This window comes from Megascapheus bottae, chromosome 12, assembly GCF_031878675.1.
Source record: "Megascapheus bottae isolate mThoBot1 chromosome 12, mThoBot2.hap1, whole genome shotgun sequence".
NCBI classification, from domain to species: Eukaryota; Metazoa; Chordata; class Mammalia; order Rodentia; family Geomyidae; genus Megascapheus; species Megascapheus bottae.
Genome location: NC_143520.1, coordinates 19,670,125 through 19,691,716, shown reverse-complemented (window position 1 = coordinate 19,691,716; position 21,592 = coordinate 19,670,125). Strand labels below are relative to the sequence as shown.

The 21,592-nt window shown below is 35.8% G+C and overlaps 1 long non-coding RNA gene and 1 pseudogene across 1 annotated transcript; both read right to left on the bottom strand.

The window, feature by feature from the left end:
* Nucleotides 1–860: 860 nt before the first annotated feature.
* LOC150056302 (uncharacterized) lies at nucleotides 861–3,580 on the bottom strand. Its single transcript, XR_016537307.1, has 3 exons — nucleotides 3,519–3,580; nucleotides 1,395–1,548; nucleotides 861–1,302 (listed from the first exon to the last, which is right to left on the bottom strand). It is a non-coding gene; the product is annotated as an uncharacterized LOC150056302 (long non-coding RNA).
* A 5,622-nt stretch (nucleotides 3,581–9,202) lies between these two features.
* On the bottom strand, nucleotides 9,203–9,690 carry LOC150056301 (large ribosomal subunit protein eL29 pseudogene; annotated as a pseudogene).
* Nucleotides 9,691–21,592: the final 11,902 nt, after the last annotated feature.

The window sequence follows — 21,592 nt, the reverse complement described above, 5'->3', positions numbered from 1 at the left end:
ACATTTGTTGCATTGTTTGCATTAATATGAATATCTTGTTCTGTTTGTTTTGTCTCCTGGGAGCCAATAAAGCTGTGAGTTTTTTCTTAACACCAAGTGCAGCTCTACGGGCGATCAATCAATGGGTAGTCTTCAGATAATCTGTGAGAGTGAGAAATCTAATAAAGCTAGCAACTAAAAAAGGAAAACAAAATCTATTTTTCTCTTAGGTTAACTACGTCAAGACTAGTATATTCCCGATTGAGGTAGGTTTAACTTGGTTTTGTTTGTTTGTATTTGTCTATGGATTTGAATGTCAAGATAAGGGAGAAAGCTGAGGGAAAAACAGAGAAGAGGGATGTTTAGAAGTCTGATTATTTTCTGGTACTTAGCAAATCTTGCAGGAAGAGGAAGAATTTTCTAAGGCCCCACAAACTAAAATGATGTCAGAGTCTAATAAAATGTGCTTTGTCTCAAGACCCCCCCCCTCAGCTTTCCAAAAATGCGGGAAACATAAATTAGTGAAGTAAAGTAAAACAACCAATATAATACTAGTATCCCCTACCTACCACTTGCACTTATTTCTCAGACAACCACCCAAAGACATTTTCTGGAAGGCCTCTTATCTTTCTTGGCAACACAAGGAAGATCTGTCTGAGCTGCTGCGTTTGCTTCTCACAACACAATGTAACCTAAATCACTTATAAACAGATCAAAATAACAATCTGAATTATCTAACATTAACAGTGGAACTGAAGAGCCCAGGATTATGTGATGAATTGTTAAATTGCAGTAGCATTGTTTTGGATTGCTAATTAAAAAAAAAAAAATAAGCAAACCCCATGACTCCAGATATGACAACTGAAAATACCCACAAATTATTTAATAAATGAAGCGTCTAACAACTTTAACACTTCTTGGTCGCCTTGTTAATAAATGTAATTTGAGGTAGATTTTAAAATCTTCAATCTAAACAGTGAATTCATTACGCGCCATTCAGATGCCTGGATGCCTATGGACTTCTTGGAATTAGGTGTTAAATAGACAAAAGTGAACCAAACTGCCTTTAAAAGCACAGCATGACCATGTAATTCTTTTTCCAGTTTGTGGTAAAAAATGATGAAACTTCTTTCCAAGTAGCTATCACCCAGATTTAGTGTGAAAAGTAGTGTAATTGTAATTCACGCCATCAGGGTCTATCGCTGATAGACGATCAGCTGTTCCGTGGTGGGGAGAGGCTTTCTTTTCAAATAGGAAAGCTGCCAAGTGCTCTGCGATACCTCCAGCAAGCTTATCGGATTGAGTTCAGAGCCAAAACAGCAGCTGCACACATATGCAAATTGGCAATTAATAGTATAACATTTTGCAAAAAAAAAAATGTTTAAAAAATTTTTAAGAAAATAGAAGAGAGCTACCTGAACGTTAACCTTCACTGTAACTGGGACTTCTAAGATGAATGAGTAAGAATTAATTACCCTCTGGAGAGGACTTCTTTATTACATTCTCTTCTGCAGATGAAGTCTTTGTTGTCTTGCTGAGTTTTGTCTGTTTTGTGGAACACAATAGGCTCTGTAAGAAGTTAAAGATAACTAAAAGACTTATATTTTGATTCAGAAAAGGGGAGGAATTCAGTCATTTCTATTGATTATTCTATCTATACACAGAGATCACAAAACCAGGGCCTCAGCACACAGGTAAAACACACATTTTGTTCTGGATGTCATCATCTCTTTCTACTACAGCTTGTGATAGGAACCATCTTTACATCCTGTGGTGCTGTCTTTGCCTCTGTCTTAATTTCTGTCTGTCTTTTCCTTTCATTGACAGCAATGCTATTTTGTATGCTTCACACAGCAGTTCGCAGAAATCCAGCAAGGTTTATGACTTAGGTTTCCCAGCATGTATAAACATAGCACTCTAAAATGTTTTTAATCAAATGAATTTCTTAAATGTCTTCACATCCCCTTGCTCTTCTCCAACATTTTTGCTATCTCTCTCTCTCATACACAAACATAGACACACAGACACAGACACAGACACACACACACACACCCACCCCCACACACAGTACCAGTGACTAGGAATGGGAGGTTATGAATCCCCAAGAAGGACTTGCCACTTGCACAGCAATGTCTGATTTGAGTCTTCCTCTTTGGCTTTCTTTTTCTTTTACTCTATTGTGGAGGTGGAGTGACTAGCAAATGTTTCAGATGATTGTTGACTTTTTTCCTTAATTGGTGCCAGGGATCAAATCCTGGGCCTTGTCCATATGAGGCAAACATTCTATCCCTGAGTCACATACCAGCCTCAGTGAATTCTTTATAGTCATATTTCCATGCTTGAAAGTCTCTTTATTCTTGTGCTGTTCTGTGACCCTTGTATTGAATTTTGCTAGATGTTTCCAAACTCTAGGAATTTGGAGTTTAGGTCAGAAACTTGATTCCCTTAATATGTGAGTGTGGTGATATTTCTTTTGCTTGCTTTCTATATGTTACAAGATGAGGCTATGTCCATAACTGGATATAAAATGTACCATAAATATAGAATTGCAATATTCTTTCTGTTCTTTTTCTTTTTACTACCTATGTTTCTAATATTGTTGTTTTCTATTTTTGTAAGGCACTGCCTTTAGTTTAAAAACTAAAGGCATTAGGAATACTTGCACTTAGAGATACTTTCTTATAATCTGAAATAAATTTTGGATTATTAATTTTCCAGTTAAAAGGAACATTACATTCATTGCCAAGATAGTCTTTAAAGTTTGAACATCAACTTTGTTATAAGGAAATATTCCATGTAGGGTTTAAATATGTTCGAATATGTATTTCTTAGTGGTAAAGGGATCCTTAAGCTGGGAATTAAGTATCCAGTCCTATTTAGAGCTCAGAAAAATTTGAGCCCCATGATAAGAGGTAAAAATTATTTTCTCTAAGCAGTTAACTCCAGATCAATATATCACAATTAAAAAATGTTTCTGCTGGGTGCAGAGGCTCATGTCTGAAATCCTATCTTCTCTGAGATCTGAGGATCTGGTTTCAAAGCTGGGATCCTAAAGTCTGTGAGACTCTTATCTCCAATTAACCACCAGAAAAACCAGAAGTGGCACTGTGGCTCAAGGGGTAGTGCAGTAGATTTGAGCTGAAAAGCTCAGGGACAATGCGCAGGCCCAGAGGCCAAGTCCCATGACCAACAGGAAAAAAAAAAAAAAGATTCTGATTCATAGAACTTTGCCTGATTCCAATAGAAGCATCCCATGCTAAAAGTAATTGATAAGTATTATTTTTCTTGTGAACCAGTTTGAATGCATTCACTTTGAATGCATTGTTAGACCTTTCCTTGTTCTTAAGATTAAATGAAGAGTGATTTTAAAAAATAGAGTAAAGTCAATTGAAAAGTTGCTTCTGAATAAAACAGTAAAATGGGAATGCCAACTTTATAGAGAAAGAAAGAACTTCATTAACATGGCTGTATAGACATTTGCATGTAAAATGTAGTTAACAAAAATCACACAGAAGTAAATTTAGTCCTCTAGTGCCTACCTCTATGGTAAAATCAGACCATTTGGCATAGTTTGAAGTCTTCCAAGAAGCCTGGTTTCCACCTGGAAAATAAATTACTAAATTTGAATGTGTTACTTATACTATGGTGAGTTGTCTATCTGTTACATTTTATTTTAGTGCATATACAAGAAATTGTATTTAGAGTCTTCTAAAATTGTCATCTGTCAAGGTAGAGAATTATAATAATATAATTATACTCAGAAAAAAGTGTCTGACTTTACATTATTTTAGCACTGTTACAAATATGATACATTTTTAAAATTCAGAGTGTTTATTGGAAGTTCATATGTTTGTCAAATCTTGACATTAATTTAAATTAGATATAGCAAAGCTTATTTTCTCCCCAACTATCTATTCTTGTGATGGGGGTAATGTCATTTGAACCCAAGGCTTCATGCATGATAAGCATGTGCTCTGCCACTGAGCCATGCCTTCAGTTATCTTCATATTTATTAATACATGCATAATACTTTACATAGATGTCAGTATAGCAAATGTACAGTATTGCAGTATCTAGGCATTTAATTTTGCTATATCTTTAAGTGATAGTTGGAATTTTTCATCTCAAAAATTTCAAGTAATTATTACATGCTCATCAACATATAAATTGGGTTTTATTTTAAGTTTTACCCTGAGTTAGAATTAAGTAACCAAATGATTTATATTTGTACTCTTAGGTTTTATTCTTTAGCTTTTCTGAGACTGTGTATCCCAGAAAGTCCTTGAACAATCCTTGTTTTAGCCTCCTGACTATGATTATAGTCATGTGCCACTACAACAGTTTAAATAGTCTATGTTGTCAGACATAAAGTATAATGAAGATTATGCTGAATGAACTTATTTACTTAAAAACTGTGCCTCATGATGCTACAGGTATACACAGGAGGAGGAGATGCTGGTGTAAAACCCCCAACCCATTAAAAGATCATTACCACTGACAGTGAAAAGACTTACCTTGCTGAATGCAAGGGCTTCTATGTGTAATCCCAGATACACAGGATGTATAGGTAGGAGGATCACACTCTGAGACTGGAGTGTACCTCAAGTGGTAAAGACCTTGAGTACAAATACCAGAACTGCAAACACACAAAGTATGTTTCAAAAATGTGTTTATGCAATATTATACTATGGAACTGAAATCCTGTCTTTGTGACAGGGATGGAAGTTGGGCTCAAAGTCAGATATGAGGGAAGAATGTTACATGATTTTGCCTGGATGTGGACTGTAAATAGGGTAATTTAGAAGTAGAGAATAGAATATTGGTCAGCGGAGACTGCAGAGGTGTTACAAAAGGGAAGAGAATTAGAAATTGATTCATTTTGTTGTGCTGCATGATGGTTTGTAGTTAATAACTGTACATACTGTCTTAAATCACTTAAGAAACTTCAGTACATTCAAGAAAGTGCTGTGTATGTAACATTAATTTGCTTTATCATGTTGCATGTGGCAAATACGAACATTTCTTGTCAATTAAAAAAATAAAATTGAAAAAAATGTGTTTATGGAAAGTGCACTGTGGTTCAACATGGTAGAGCAGTAGCCTTGAGCTGGAGAGTTCAGGGGAAGGGTCTAGGCCCTTAGTTCAAGGCCCAGGACTGGGGGGGGGGGTTGGGGAGACAGAGAGCGAGAGAAAGAGAGGGGGGGGGAGATGTTTAGAGGCTTTTCCTTTACTTCTATCTAAAAGTAAATTAACCTGCTGAAGGAAGAATTCAGTTGTTTTTTTTAGGGGGGTAGTAAAAGTACATTTTCTAAATTGAGTCAACTGGGAAACAGATACAGTGGTAGAACTTATTCTCTCAAGTCCCAAAATGTTGTCATTCATGACATTATACCCAAATAATCTAAAATAGTCTAATCGTAATGTTAACTTTGTAATACTTATAATTTTCATGTTTGTCATTTTTAAAATTCTAAAGGCCTTTCTGAATGAATATATAATGGATACAAACTTCTGTGTGAGTGAAAAGAAAAATCTCATTCTTATTTAAAGGTGCTATCTTTGAGCAATATGGTGTTAAAATGTTTTCTTTTAGCATAAGCCATTTGTTTTCAAGAATTTATCTGATGGATCCAGGACATTGTCTGTACAGTAAACTGAATGAAGAGTCATTCGTTTGTAGATAAGTGAGGTTAGTTTTTAAAAACCATGTCTAGGAATTGTACTTGGGCATAGGTTAAGAAGTGATGAGGGTGAAGGACTAAAAATAGCTTCTTGGGTAAACACTCTCTCTGCTAGACAATTCACATACTTTCCCTCCATCAGTTACAATCACCAACTTCTGAGACGAGCAGTATTATCTTCATTTTAGGAAAACAAAGTTTAAATATTAATGAATGAGTCTCTAGGACTATGGGATGTCAAAATCCATGGTCTTATCATATGATGCAGTTCCATTCTGGTGACTGAAGAGGCAGGCATGGAGGTTTGAAGATTGTCTGGTTCCCATCTTAAAAATTCATTTTTTCCTATGCTATATCCAAAACAGTCATGAAATGATCCAAAAATTTAGCAGTGTAGGCAAGGTCCATTTGATTAGGAAGTCTTTATGACTAGAAACAGCCTTGCTTTGGCACATGCATAAAGACAGGCGATCTACACATCTATCTTCAAATTTAGCAATTCGAAGCAGTTAGCTACACGGACAGTTTTGTATGCATTGCTAAATGCAGACACAAAAACTGCATTTGCAAAAAGAGGAAACCCAGTTAAACTAGGTTGCAAATTTGGCCCTAATTTAGCGTAGCATTTGTGATACATATAGGTTAGAGTGACATTTATATAATGGTGTGAAATATGAGAAAGTTCCAATGCTAGACACAAAGACTTTTTAAAATTGCTTTTGCCTACTTTGGTTAGTTTAAAAAACAGGAGGAAGAATTTGGTTTTTCAAGTGATGGGAAGCCTTTAAAGATGTTGGAACACTGTTCAGTCCCCTGGGGTTTTGCCTGCTGTACAATTTTAAATGTCTTTTAGCTAAAAAATTGGCCAACAAGGGAAACACAGAGATGAAATCTCTTCTTTCCTTATCTGAGAAGTGAGAAACTATGGGGGACTTGCATAATCCAATTGAGATAGTCAAATAAGTGGTCAGCTCTGGGGGTTAAAAAGTGAATCAATCCTCTTTAATATTTCTATTTAACTGAAATCCTACTTGAAATTTTGTATTTATTTTAGAAATTTTGTCCTTATGCTCAGTTGTAGACATAAGTTTCAGCTTAAGAAATACAGCCAGAAATGAGACTAGATAGATACATCATGTTTTCATGTAAATGCTTCAGTCATGGTACCTGAGACTATTTCCATCTACTCACTGAAGACCACTGGAGGGCAGTATTTTCCCCATAGGGAGCAGCACCTGGTCTTAGATGGAGACCAAAAGGGTGTGTTAGAAAGGAGCCTGTTGGGATTTTAGGAAATGAGTTGCAATTCTTATTCAGACTTGAACTCTACTATCCCCTATTGACATGTCATATAGGTTATTGTTTATGCTGCCAACTAAATCAGTTGTGCCAAAAATTAGATTCCAACAGATCATTTAAGAACCTTTTAAAACTTTCTGTTAGGGGCTGGGAGTTGGCCTAGTGGTAGAGTGCTCACCTAGCATGCACAATGACCTGGGCTTGATTTCTATGTACCACATATATAGAAAAAGCCGGAACTGGTGCTTAAGGGCAGTGCTCAGGCCCTGAGTTCAAGCCCGAGGACTGACAAAAAAAAAAAAAACAACAACATTCTGTGAATCAGTGAGAATACATTTTGTTAAGATAAATAACAATTTAAAGAAAGATATATGAGCAAGAGTGGGTAGTTTTAACCAGCTGCCTTGTGCTTGAAAATTTCAATACTTTATTATGTTTACATTAACTTTATTTTTAGAATAATTTTATTACATTTGTAAATATGTAATATGTTTGTCACTAAATCTAGTCAGATTTTTCTTGTCTTTTCTAGAAGATTATTTGCCACTTATATGGCATACCTTTTTTGGAGTCCTAGGATAATAAAGTATATGGATTTTTGTTATTAAAAATATTTAGTGTTATTTTAGTATTTTTAATCTGAAATATTTTAAATATTTTAGATGTTCATATCTGTTCTAACATTGTTTGGTGTTTTTATTACTTAAAAATTAAGTTTGGCAGCACAGCTCATTTTAATATTTAGTTAAAGGGGTATAATGCTTTATTTTTTTTGTAAGTCATAGGGCTTGAATCTGGGCCCTGTCCCTAAACTTTATCACTCAAGACTAGTGCTCTATCATTTTGAGCCAGTGCTCCACTTCCAATGTTCTGGTGGTTACCTGGAGATCGGAATCTCATGGCTTTTCCTGCCAGGGCTGGCCTTGAACTGTGTTCCTCAAATCTCAGCCTCCTAACAGCTGAGATTACACTGTGAGACACCAGGGGTCAGCTATCTGGATTTGATAAGTTATAGTAGTCATTTATTTCTGTGTGTATGCATAAGTGCATGTGCCAGTACAGGAACTTGAACTTGGAGTCCCATGCTCTCGCATGAGGTTTTCCCCTCCTGTCTAGTCATCTACATTCTTCTAGTTTCAGTTCTTTATTCATTGTTAGAGAATCTCTTGGATTTGTCTTCCTGGGGAAGGCTTTGAACTTTGATCCTCTCAGCCTAAGATTTTTAGGCATATGCCATGAGTGCCTAGCTTGTTTTACTTGAAAAGGAAATGTCATATACCTTGCCTTTGTGACTTCATCTAGACAATGAAGATTGCTATCTTTGATATATCAAGATATAATTTGAATCTGATTATCTATTTATTTATACATAAAATATTAATTACTCATAAGTAACGTGCCTAGAAATTTACCTGACCTTTTGCCAAAATAATTCAAAGCAACAAGTCACTTGCAGAAAAAGGTATATGTCAATATTTGTGTCATGAACATTTAAAATTTTTCTATAATGCTTTTTTATTACAAAACTAATAAATGTTCACTATGAAAATTATATAAGTAACAAAAGTAATAAAATATATCAAAACACTCCATGGAGCACAGTATGTTTTCCTGTATGGGTTAAAAATAAAAGGGCCAGGATTGTAGCCTAGTGGTAGAGTACTCACCTAGCATCCAGGAAGCCCTGGATTCGATTCCTCAGTACCACCTACACAGAAAAAGCCAGAAGTGTTGCTGTAGCTCAAGTGTCACCACTACTCTTGGGTTCAAATGTCCAAGGACAGTGCCCTGGCCTTGAGTTCAAACCCCAGGACTGACAATTAATAAATAAATAAGTAAATGAATAAAATAAACATCTCCTAAATTCTATTGTAGCTATAGTTAAGCGTTTTTCTTTTTTTTTTTTTTCCTCCCAGATCCTGCCTCACGTCTTTTGGTAGAAATGACACAGGCCAGGGCCGGGAGTTTGGCCTAGTGGTAGAGTGTTTGCCTAGCATGCATGAAGACCGGGGTTCAATTCCTCGGTCCCACATACACAGAAAAAAAGCTTGAAATGGTGCTGAGGCTCAAGTGGTAGAGCTCTGTCCTTGAGAAAGTCCAAAGACAGTGCTCAGGCCCTAAGCTCAAGCCCAGGACTAGCAAAAAAAGAAGAAGAAGAAGAAAAGAAATGACACAGGCTACTGGCCCGCTCCCTGAATATGTCTGTCAAGGAGGGAGCCACAGTCCTCAAACTGGCAGAAAGAGGTCTTCATTGTGGGGCCGTCAAAGGGCCCTGAGCACCCTTAGGGGCTGTGGCCTGGGCACTCTTAGGGGCTGCAGTCTGGGCCTGAGCTGGAGTGGCAGCTAGAGCCCGGGCCTTGCCTTGTGTCTTAGAGCCTTGGCCTTGGCCAGGTGAGCCTGTGACCCTTGGGAATGTAGGAATGGATGCGCTTCCCGAGCTTGGGGTGGGTGATGTAGAGGAGTCGCTGGAGCTTGTGGGTGGCTTGCTTGGGAGCTTGTGTTTGTTGCTCACTACTTTGGGCTTCACCAGGGCCTTGGCAGGCTTGGTCCGCACGCTCACGGCCTTGGCATTATTGTCCTGCATCTTCTTAAAATCCTTCTGTGCTTCATAGCAAAACTTGGGGTCCATCCCTTTCAGAGACTCATGTCTTTGTGATTTGAGTTTATTGATTCCATTTCTGTGCCATTTTCTGGACTGGTTGTGTGTAGTGTGGTTCTTGGACTTGGCCATGTCTGAACCACCAACCCACAGGAGCTTTCACAGTGTGTGTTTATAGCATTTTTTTTTTTTCAGAAGTCCTGTGCTGCTGGGCATTAAGGGCAGGACCTCAACAGGCAAGTTCTCTTCCACTGAATTGCACCTTCAGCTCACATTTAATTTTTCCACATTGTAAACAATACTGGGATTAGAATTTTCATAATTGAATATTATTTCCCCTGGATATATTTCTAAAGGAGACTGAATTTTTATGCATACTTCCTAAAGTAGAAATACAGAAGGCTGTCCATTTATCTATATCTTTAGCAAACTAAATGTTAACAGATTTTAACTATTTTCCAATTTGATGTATGAAAAAATATTCATTTGCTGTTAAAACTTTGAAAATGCAATGTATTTCATATGTTTATTTGCCATTAATGTTATTGCTTTATAGCTTACTTATTCCCATAGATCTTTTTTTCCACTATGGGAGTGTTTTTGTTAATTAACTTGTGAGAGTTCTTTGTATAAAGAGGATAGCAAAACTGGGCCATAAATTTTACAACAATCTTTCCAAGTTAATCTTGATCATATTTTGCTATTGACCTTTCTTTTTTTAATGGTTTAATTCTCAATGTTTTAATTAAACTTTTTATCCTTGCTTGGATATTTTGAAATTCTTCCTCATAAAAATATTAGGTAATTAGACTCAGGTGGATGAGATCTGATGTCCATGGTTCAAAGCCATCCCAGGGAGAAAAGTCCATAAGATTTTTATCTACAACGAAGAAGAAGTGTTGTTCAAATGGTAGGTGGCAACCTTCAGCAAAAAAAGCTGAAGCAAAGTGCCCTAGCCCTGAGTTCAAGCCCCAATAGTGGCACATGCACAAAAAAAATACATAAAACTGTTAGATGTTCACTTTTATATTTTTTCTATATATTTAATTACTGCTTTTTTGTTTTCATTTTATACACTTAATGTTTAATAAATTTCTTATTGGTTTTGATTCATTATATGTCATGAGGTAAGGATCATTTTTTCTAGCTGTTAAGCATGTTTCCTGATATATACTTCTTTTTTTTGAGATACTGAAAGTTTGATTATATATTTAACAAGGTATTAAACAGAATAAACGAGAAGAATCTTTCCTGAAAAGATGTCTCAATTTCACTGACTTGCATTTCAGTATCATGCACTATTTCTCACACATTGATACCCCTTATCCTGATATATACTTCTTTCCAATTAATTTCAAAAGACTTTGAATCCACCCAAACACGTCTACATTCTAAAACCCACTTCTGAGATTATTTTCTGCTCTAGTGATTTCTCTTTTTCTGCCTTTATCACACTACTTGAATTATATTTGGTATTACAAACCCCCTTTCAGCCATGTTCTTTAAAATTTTCTTTGTCATTCTGAACTATTTACTTTTTCATACTCTTCAGAATTACCTCACTGGCTTAAAAAGATTTAGTTGATAACATATACTTTGTTATGGAAAAATGCCCAAGATATATTAAGTGCACAACAGTATGTATAACATTATCCCTCTTAAAATTAAAAAGAGAGGTGGTAAAAAAAAAAAGCATAGAAATGCGTGTGCATGCTTCTATGTAAGTATGTGGCTGTGGGAATGCATAAAAGTTTTAGAACAATGACCCAAAACATGATTCATATGGTTACCTTTGGTAAGTAGGAATGGAGACTATAGGGAAGGACAGCTTTGCTTTTTCTCAACTTATGAAATTTATATCTTTCTTCCATTAAAAAACAATATTCTTAGCATGTTTTTAAAGTCTTTTGAAAAAGTTCTTCCCTAAATGTAAAAGGACAAATATCGTATGATTTTGCCATATATAATACCTACAGTAGTTAAATTCATAGAGACAGAATATTATGGCAGCCAGGAGAAGATCTTATTTCACTACTCTTTTAATTTCTAGAATTTGATGATTAGTGGAATTTATCATGTCTTCATATTTAAGACCTATGATTATTCTGTATTTGTCAACTATTCTTATTCCTGCCATTTTTCTGGACTATATTCATTAAATGATTCCTAAGTGATCCTTAATGATTAAAAATACTAATGTTGGGGCTGGGAGTTTGGCCTAGTGGTAAAGTGCTTGCCTAGAATGCATGAAGACCCCGGTTCGATTCTTCAGTACCACATATATAGAAAAAGGCCAGAAATGGTGCTGAGGCTCAAGTGGTAGAGCTCTAGCCTTGAGAAAGTCCAAGGATAGTGCTCAGGCCTTGAGCTCAAGCCCAGGACAGGCAAAAACAAAAACAAAAAATAAAAATACTAATGTTTTGTTTGTGATACACACACACACACATATGGGTCACAGGGCTTGAACTTGGTCTGGGAGCCATCCCTGAACTCTTCAGCTCAAGCTACCACCCTGCCCTTGACCCACAGCCCCACTTCCTGTTTTCTAGAGGTTAATTGGAGATAAGAGTCTCAGGTTCTGCTAATGTAATAACTGGTGCTGTTTATTTCTGTGTTAAGAAAAATGACTGCTAAAGAAGATATGGAACCACCCTAAATGTCCTTCAGTTGATGATTGGATCAATGAGACATGGTGTTTATATACAATGGAATCCTATGCTGCCATCAGAAAGAATGACATCACCCCGTTTGTAAGGAAATGGAAAGACTTAGAAAAAATCATAGTAAGTGAAGCAAGCCAGACTCAAAGGAACATAGGCTCAATGGTTTCCCTCATTTGTCATAATCAGTATAAACCTTGAACTCTCCTAGCAGAGGTTTACAATAGGGCAAAACCTAGATACATAAGGCCATATAGGATGAGGATAAATGAAAGGACCTCCAGGATATAGAAACAAGAGTTATATAGGGTGTGACTGTTGTTCTTAATATACTATGTTATTTCTCATCTCTTTTGTTATCCCTTGGCTATCTCATATTGTTTTATCTTACCTTATTATCTGATGTATATGTTTATTTGTTTATTTGACATAGGATAGGGAAACAAGCTGAGGGGAAAGGGTGAAGGAGGGAAATGGGGACAAAAACATGAAAAGGGATAGCAATGATTGTTAAGGAATGCACCTTCTATCTGGCAAATATAATGTAATCCATCTATTAATTACAATAAAAAATTTAAAAAAAAAAAAAGAGAGTCCCAGGTTCTTTTGGGCCTGGGCTGGCTTTGAACCTTGATCCTCAGATCTCACCCTCCTAAGTAACTAGGATTATAGGTGTGAGCCACCACACCAAGCTGTGATGTATGTTTTTGAGTAGGTCTTTAGTCTCTAGTTTCTTGTAGCATTTTTGCCATACAAAGTCTTTTATGTAATCAAATTTACAAGTTATCATTGTGCTCAGTATCTTTCATATCATTCTTAGACACTCCTTAAAAAATCAGTAAGAAAAATGACTTCTATTCTTTAGTCTAACTATGTCTATGCTTTCATATTTCATACTTACATAGTTAATCTATTTAGAATTCTTTTAAAGGTGTACCTTGAAGATTTAACCATACTGTCCCAATGTGGCTTGCTAATATCCCTTGCTTTTAATTTTTAAATTAACATTTTAATACAAGGGGGGCTGTGACATTTTCACATATGCACACAGAAGACGCTGAACAAACTCACCTTCTAAATCATATACCTATCTCTTTCCTCCTCTTCTCCCCATTTTGAATCTATTTTCTCCACTAAATTCTAGTTCCAGATTTGATTTTCTGTTCCCTTGAACTTTATTAGCTCTTCAGTTCTTAGGTATTATTTAGCTGTTGTTCTTAATACTGCAAAACTAGTATCTTCCAAATTGCAAGGATTTACAACTACAAGCATTTATTCCTGTGTTTTAGGTTTATGGGTCAGCTGTGACAACACAGTGCTCCTCCAGACAACTGAGGGACTTCACTTCTCATTCAAGGTCACGTTTATGGCTGTTTGATGCTCCTCTTCTTAGACTGGTATAATAACTCCATGGAATGAATGTGTTTTCCTTTCAGATGGCTAGAGTGTGGGAGAGCTGGTAGACTTATAACATTTTGTATGTCTCAAATCAATACATTCTCTTTGCCATCTACACAATATTGGTCTGAAGTAATAATGTGACTGAATGAGAATGTAAAGCATATCCCCTCTACATGGAAGGCATGTCAAGGATTTAGAATTAAGAACTCTGAACCAACAGTCCTGCCTATATATTGAGATAATTATGCTTTCTAAATATCAGCTTACTCAATATCAGACAGGACAAGTGTGGGGATTCATATAGATGACAAATATCAAGCTTACAGTGCAGGATAGCAGTAGCTTGGGACCATAAAAATGTATCTGGAAAATTGATGAAAGCTTAAAATAGAAAAATAACTAAAGAAAGATAATTAGGTCTGTAAAGTGAACTAAGGTGATGGTTTTATTCATTTTTTAAGAGCTAAATGTTGGGCGGGTTAACTGTATAGCTCAGGGATAGAACATATGCCTAACACATGCATATCAATCTACAGCAAACAAGAAAAGCTAAGACATGACTTGATTGCTATTCAGTTGTAAGATTTCTAGAAATGCCGAGCAGTGGTGGTCTCTGTATAAAAAATTATTAAAATAAACAATATATAATACTTTATGGAAGTATTGATTGTTGAGTAGGCCAAGGGAGTATTAGAGATAAATATGAACAAAGAGTTTAAAATTTTTGTTCCTGGAAAAATATATTCTATGAGTCAACAAATAGGTAATTACCAGTCTGGTAAAAATTATAATTTAGCAAGGCATGGTGGTCCCAGGACTTGGAAGGCTAAGGAAAAGAGGATTAGAAGTTCAAGCCTACCCTGGGTATATAGTAAAACCTTGTCAAGAAAATGTCATTCTTAAAATCGGGCATGGTGACTCAGGACTGTAATCCCTAGCTACTCAGGAGGTTGAGATCTGAGGATGAAGGTTCAAAGCCAGCCCAGGCACAAAAGACCGTGAGACTCTTATCTCCAATTAATCTACAAAATGGGGAAGTGGTGCTGAGGCTTAAGGAGTAGGGCAGTAGCCTTGAGCTGAAATGCTTAGGGACAGCGCCCAGGCCCAGAGTTCATACCCCATGAATCCCGCCCCCCCAAAAAAGGAAATATCATTCTTAGGTCAATGACAGTGAGATGAACTCTTCTAACACTGTGTGCCTACGAATTAACAGCAAGATAACCCATAGTATCAATTAATATCAAGTGACTTAAAATTTTAATGTTCAAAATAAAATAGTTGAATTATCTCTTGTATAGTTTCATTATATATTTGCTCTAGATATGCCATACAGATATGCATAAATTTTATATATGTAATAAAATTACAGTGGCATTTAGTTTACCCTTTCTCCCCTTCATAGCTATAGATCTGTTAGGGATGCATTTGTTCAGTTATGTTTTGCATATTGTTTGGCAATGCCCACTAATTGTTGCAAAATGCCCAATAATTGTTATTCAAACTATTCCCATTCATTCTTGAATATCACAGAGATTATAGAAAGGATTGTGTTAAATACCTATTTTAAAGTTTACTTGTAAAACAGCATACTTTGCTGCAGTATTAAAGGTCAAACCCAATGCTAGTAATCTCTCACTAAGCTGTATTTCAGTTTGCAAAGATGGTCATCTTAAACTGTCTTCCAAAGATTAAAGTTGTGCAACTAAAATATATTTTGTTCCTCTTGTTTTTATGAGGTAGGGTTTCCCTACCAGGCTGATCTGGATATGATCCTCATCTCCCTGAGTGATGAAATTATAAACATGTGCTGCTAGGCCTAGATTAATATGCTTTTTTTAAAAAAATATTTATTTTAAATTATCTTTAAATAGGATACAGAGGAATTTCAATTCAACATGCTGATTTATGTATGCAACACATCTTGACCAGTATCACCTCTTCCATCACTCTCCCCCTCAACTCTCCCATCCCCATCCATCCCTTCAACTTCCTAATTCAATTTCATATACATATGAATAATATATATATATACACCTATATTGAATCTTATGAGATTATTCACTCACCATTCCACTCTCCATTTGTCCACCCTCAAAGAAAATCACTCAGTGCTCAGGCCCTGAGTTCAAGACACATGCCTGGCAAAAAAAAATTCAGCTGGGTGCAGTGGCTCATGCCTGTAATCCTAGCTACTCAGCAGGCTGAGATCTGAGGATCAAGGTTCAAAGCCAGCCCAGGCCCAAAAGGACCTGAGACTCTTATCTCCAATTAACCTCTAGAAAACGGAAAGTGGGGCTGTGGCTCCAAGGGTAGGGTGGTAGCCTTGAGCTGAGGAGCTCAGTGACAGTGCCCAGGCCAAGTTCAAGCCCCATGATCCCCCCCTACACACACCAAAATTATATCCTTTCCAAACCACCAAAATTATTTGCTCTTATCATTCTGGACAAAATGAAGGCCTATTCTGTCTTCTCTTTACTTTATTTATCTTTATCTGAGTAAATGGTCTTCATTGCTGAAAAGCCTTCCAGTAGGTTCATATTTTTTATTGTGTTGTTCTACCCATTGGTAACTCCATAAATAAAGATTATAAGGCTGTTAAATTCTGTTGATGCCTATGTTAGTTTTGAATATCTTGAAGTGTTCTTTACATTGGAGTAAGAGAGGATCAACCTACCTACTTATGATTTAATTTTTAAATTCAAAGAAAAACTCTTAAGTAACTTGAGCAAAGGAGGATATAAGGAGTACTTAAGCATGAGCACATTCATATACATCAAAGTGCCAGCAGACTCATATCTAGTGAGAGTTCACTGTTGGTGTCTACTTTGGTCCTTCTCACTGCATCTGTACATGGTCAAAGGGGTAAGGGTGCGCCTATCAACTGCTTTTAAGGGGCACTGATCTCATTCATGAAATATAATGACTATATTCACTCCCTTCCCCAAAGATCTCAGTCTTCAATATTATGAACTCTGAGGGTGCATCAACATTCAAATTTTCACAGATACCAAACTCTTAATATTCTTTATTCTGAGATACAGAGTAGATATTGATGATAAAGTAATGTGTTTTAAGATATCAGGACAAGTTTTACTCTAACAAATTGGTGTACTGTGGATTTTTTCTTTATTGCTTGTGGGGTTTGAACTTAAGGTGTGGGTGCTGTCTCTGAGTTCTTTTACTTAAGGCTAGTGCTCTATCACTTAGAGCCACAGCACCATTTCTGGTTTTCTGGTGGTTAATTGGAGATGAGTCTCGTGGACTTTCCTTCCTGGGTTGACTTTGAACCAGGATCCTTAGAGCTAAGCTTCTTGAGTAGTTAGGATTACATGCATGAGCCACCAGTACCTGGCTTACTTTGTCTTTTGACAACAATCATGAATGCTATATATTTAATAAACAAAGCTGTGCTTTTTTCCACAATACTTCAATACATAGAGAAAAATATCTCTGCTAGATATTAATGATGAATATTTACAATTATTTTATATCTTTTTTGTCATTCTTCTCTTTAGATAACCTTCCACTACAAAACAATTCAACAAAAAAGGCCAAACACCAGTGGCTCATGCCTGCCATCCAAGATAATCAGGAGGTTGAGATCTTCTGAGGTTAAATATTGACTCTAGCAGAAAAGTTCACTAGACTTTATCTCCAGAATAACCAGCAAGAGGCAATACTGGATATATAGCCAAAATGTTAGAGCACCAGCCAAGCAAACACAAGGTCCTGAGTTCAAACACCAGTGTCCCCTTAAAAAATAAAAAATAAAAAATAAAAAACTGATGAAAAGCAGACTGAGAAAACCCTCTTGCAAACAACAAAAGTAAAATAAAGATGTATTGAGAAAATGCCTAATGAAGACTAGGAAAAAGTAATAATTGTCTATTTATCCAATGGATGCTATTTTATGTGTGTATCTATCTGCCTGTCTATCTTGCTAATCTATCTCTATCCACCTATTTTTATATTCCATAACCCTTGGTCTCTCTTACTATGTTCTGCCAGATGACTTTAAATGAATAGATACAACCATGTTAGCATGTCATTTGATTGGTTTATACTCAATAACATATTGATTGTTAACAGTTTTTGGAGCATTTTATGTTGCCTGTATATTAATATTATATGTATGTACTTACTGTCTTTTATTGTCATTATTTCCTAGTGCTAGAAGTCATAGGCCAGGTCTCATGTATGGTAGTTAAGTATTCTACCACTCAGCTACTTTTCCAGCCCTATTCTCTTATTTTCTGACCCTTCACAAGGGTGGATAATAGACAACAACTAAATGTTATTGATGTACAAAAGATATAACTTACCTCTGATTTTTCCTACTTTATTATCTAAAATTTAGCTATATTTTTTCTTGTACCTATTTTATTATGAGAAACATTTTGAAGTAATGTATATAGTAGAGAAAAGCTGTCGTATAATAGGAAATTGCCTCCCAAAGAAAAGAAAATTTGTTAAATGTTACATTTTTAAATTTACTTGTTCTATGGCAACTTACTAGATAGCAACTGCAGGTTTTGATCTCTGTTTTTAAAAATTATGAACATCTAAGCCTGCCTTGTTTCTTTCTAAAGCCCAATTTACTCTGGAAAAAAATGTTTTTAAGCTGGACACTATTCTATAAAAGAATTCCAAGAGGAAATTAGGCAGATATTAAAGCAGGAAACATATTTTAAAAACTGTTGGTTTTTGTTTTCTTTTAATCACTCATTTTCCTCACTTTAAAAATCAAATTCCCTTTTCCTTCTGAAAGACTTGCATTTTTAAAATCAAATGGAAATGGAAAAAAGGCAATAAAAGACATTAATAACGTATGTAAAGATATAAAATTTCTTTTTTCCCAAGTAGTAGGAGTTAAATTCAGAGCCTCTAACATGCTAGGAAGTGTTATATCCCTTAAACAACTTTCTTCAGCCCCTTTATTCTGTTTTGCTTTTGAGATATGGTCTTACTAGCTTTGCCAGGACCGTCCTCCAACTTGTAATCCTGGTGTCTCTACCATCAGTAGTTAGAAATCAGGTCTTATTAGTCCTTCAGAACAGTGGTCTAGCATGTTTAATCATTGCTGCCCTCTTTATTGAGCAGCATCAGAATAAATTGTAGGAACCACCATTTTAATCTAAATGTAGTTCAATTTTTTAAATAGTTGGTCTATTCATTTGTAAGCTTGTTTACTATTTATACTCCTTAACTACATAAATCATTATATATGAGTACATATGTATGAATATATATGAAACAGTAGCCAATTGTTTTAATTAAAAATGGATTCTGAAGTAAACTAGATAGGCGGATAAAAATTCCTTACTTATAATAACTTTAAAGACTGTAAATATGAAATTTTTACTCCTAGAAATTACAGTGCTGTCATAGGAATGAGTTATCTTTACAGATAGATAGATGTAACAAGTATACAGACACGTTAATGTGCACTAACCTACATAGATAATTTATAATCTGTGCATTCATATATTCATTATTATTAATTTGTTCACCTTAATATGAAAAATATTGAGGTTGCTTCAAATAATTCTGGTGAACTAGAACTATATGTCTTCATTTTCTTTTCTATTTGTGTACACAATTTGATAGGTGACATACTTTTGAACAATTTTTTCACACAAATATATGAAGTAAGTTCTGAAAGAAATGTCTGTGTTGTCAGCAGGAATGAGATTTTAACTTACTAGAAATATAACCAATGTTCACTTTACCTTCACTCAAAAGAGCCAAGAGCAGAGAAACAGAACCAATTTCTTGAAACTTGCATTTATCTTACTTTGACTATTTTAGAGAATCATCCAGTTATAAAAGAATCATACTTACATGTATCTGAATGGAGTAAGTGAGATTGAATTGATTTTCCATATGTTTTTAGCATTCTTAGTTTTCTAGGAACTAAAAGCTAATAAATAGGCTAATGACTTTCTTCTTGTGCTTGCAAGGTAGAACAGGGCACCATTTAAGATGCTGCTTCTACTGAGAATACCTCCATAGTATGTCAATCAAATAATCTCAAAGATCCCAAATTGTAACACAGCTTGTTTTTATTACTTGTCTGCAATTAAGCCACAAAAATAATTTTTTTGGAAGCTGCAGTTTATTTGAAAATCCACCCATTTTGCTAACATACATTTTAATATTATAAACAAAAATATAATCTGCAGAGACAATGCAACAAGTATGCTTAAACTCATGTACAGAATTGCTTTCCTACAATGAACTGTCCTCCTAAGGCCCCTCTCACCCAAGCATATGACGTATTTACACAAAGCATAGATCAACAGTGCAGTTTAATTCTTCAATAACTAAACTCTTGGCTAAACATTAACTTTAAAGATACTATTTCCCCTTATTTAAAAGGTACATGATCATAACATGGCACGAGCCAAATAAAAAGTTCAAGAATTTTGTTTCCCTCCTCTCCCCAAAAGCATCATCTAGAGTTTTACTGAAAAGAAGGAAAGCTTTGAAGTCAAAGCAGTTCCTCACATTCATTTTGGAAAGGCCCTAATATATATTACAGCAAATGGGGAAAATATTCGGAATTTCACTGGAAACATAGTCCATTTCTCTTTAGGGTATGATGGAACTCCCCCACCCCTGCCCCCATTTTGTTGGTTAAATGGACTTTTAATAATGAGACGCCACCAAAGTGAGTTTCCCTTGAGATAGAGGTTCTGCAACCTATTCCGAGTTATGTTCTGAACTGCTAACACTCATGATCTTATTTTTAAGGTTCTAAGGACAGGGGCTTCTACCATGAACCAGGAAAGACAATTCTCCAGTCTAGTCCCTCTAATTATTTAAGGTAGGCCTTCATTTCCTTCAAAATAACTGTTATTCAAGTTTGAAAAACAGCTACTGCGTAAGCAGCCTGACTTAAACTGACAAAAGCAAGGGAATTCTGGATCCATAATTCACCTTCCACCCCTTGACCTCACAAACCGCCATATTAGTGTGATCACACCAAAATACCAGCTTGTGTTTACAGTTTCAGTCCTCCTGATGGCGGACGGGCGCGTGTACACGAGCACTCGCTCTGTGTGCACTGAATAGGATCACGATCCGGAGAGCTGAAAATGTAAACACAAGCTGGTATTATGGTGTGACTGGCGGTTTGTGGTTCTTTGTTTGAATACTTTAAAAATGGGCACCCTGGCAAGAACAAAAGAGGCAGAAAGCAGAACTGCTCTTAAATTGTTTCTCTGTCTTTGTGCCTCCTCAGGTAGACCCAAAATAACTTGCCCATTTGAGGTAGTCCATGGAGCCATGTGTTTTTGCCTACTTGGCTACACTTCAACACAACAGTTTTGTTTTCAAATGAAGGCCATTAGTACTTTGCCTTTGGTAGTTTTAAACAATTTTCTTAGTCCCCTCAAGCACTATACTTCTCTAGTTATTACTGTTATCAAATCTGCCCACACTGCAAATTCAGTACAACATTTAGTGTGTTTAATCAAGAACCCAAACTCTTCATATGGCCTTCTGAAAAATATTTGCAGGCTGGGCCTGGTGGTGCATATTTGTAATCTCAGCTTTTAAGAAGCCTTAGGAAGGAGGATTGAGAGAGTTCTGGGCCAGCTTGGATTATATAGTGACACCTTATGTCAAAATTAAAAAATCCAAATCAAAACAGCAAACAATATTGCTAGTTAGCAATGGTTCTTTTATCTCTAGTGAGAGATCAGCGCCAACATAAAACTGTTAGACAACCTGTCTACCTGTAGTTCTTGCTTATTCTAGCTCAGTTATTGATTTTGGAGTTCAAAGGATGGACACAAGACCAATATAGATGATTTTTAATAAAAAGCTAAATTGTAAGCTTTATTATACCATAGGATATACTTGTATATTGAGTCATTTCTTTCCTCTGTATTCTTTATCATTTCTCCATGTTAACAAGAAGTAAGTTTTATCATTGGCTTTTACACTGTGAACTAGGTTCTAAAACTGAT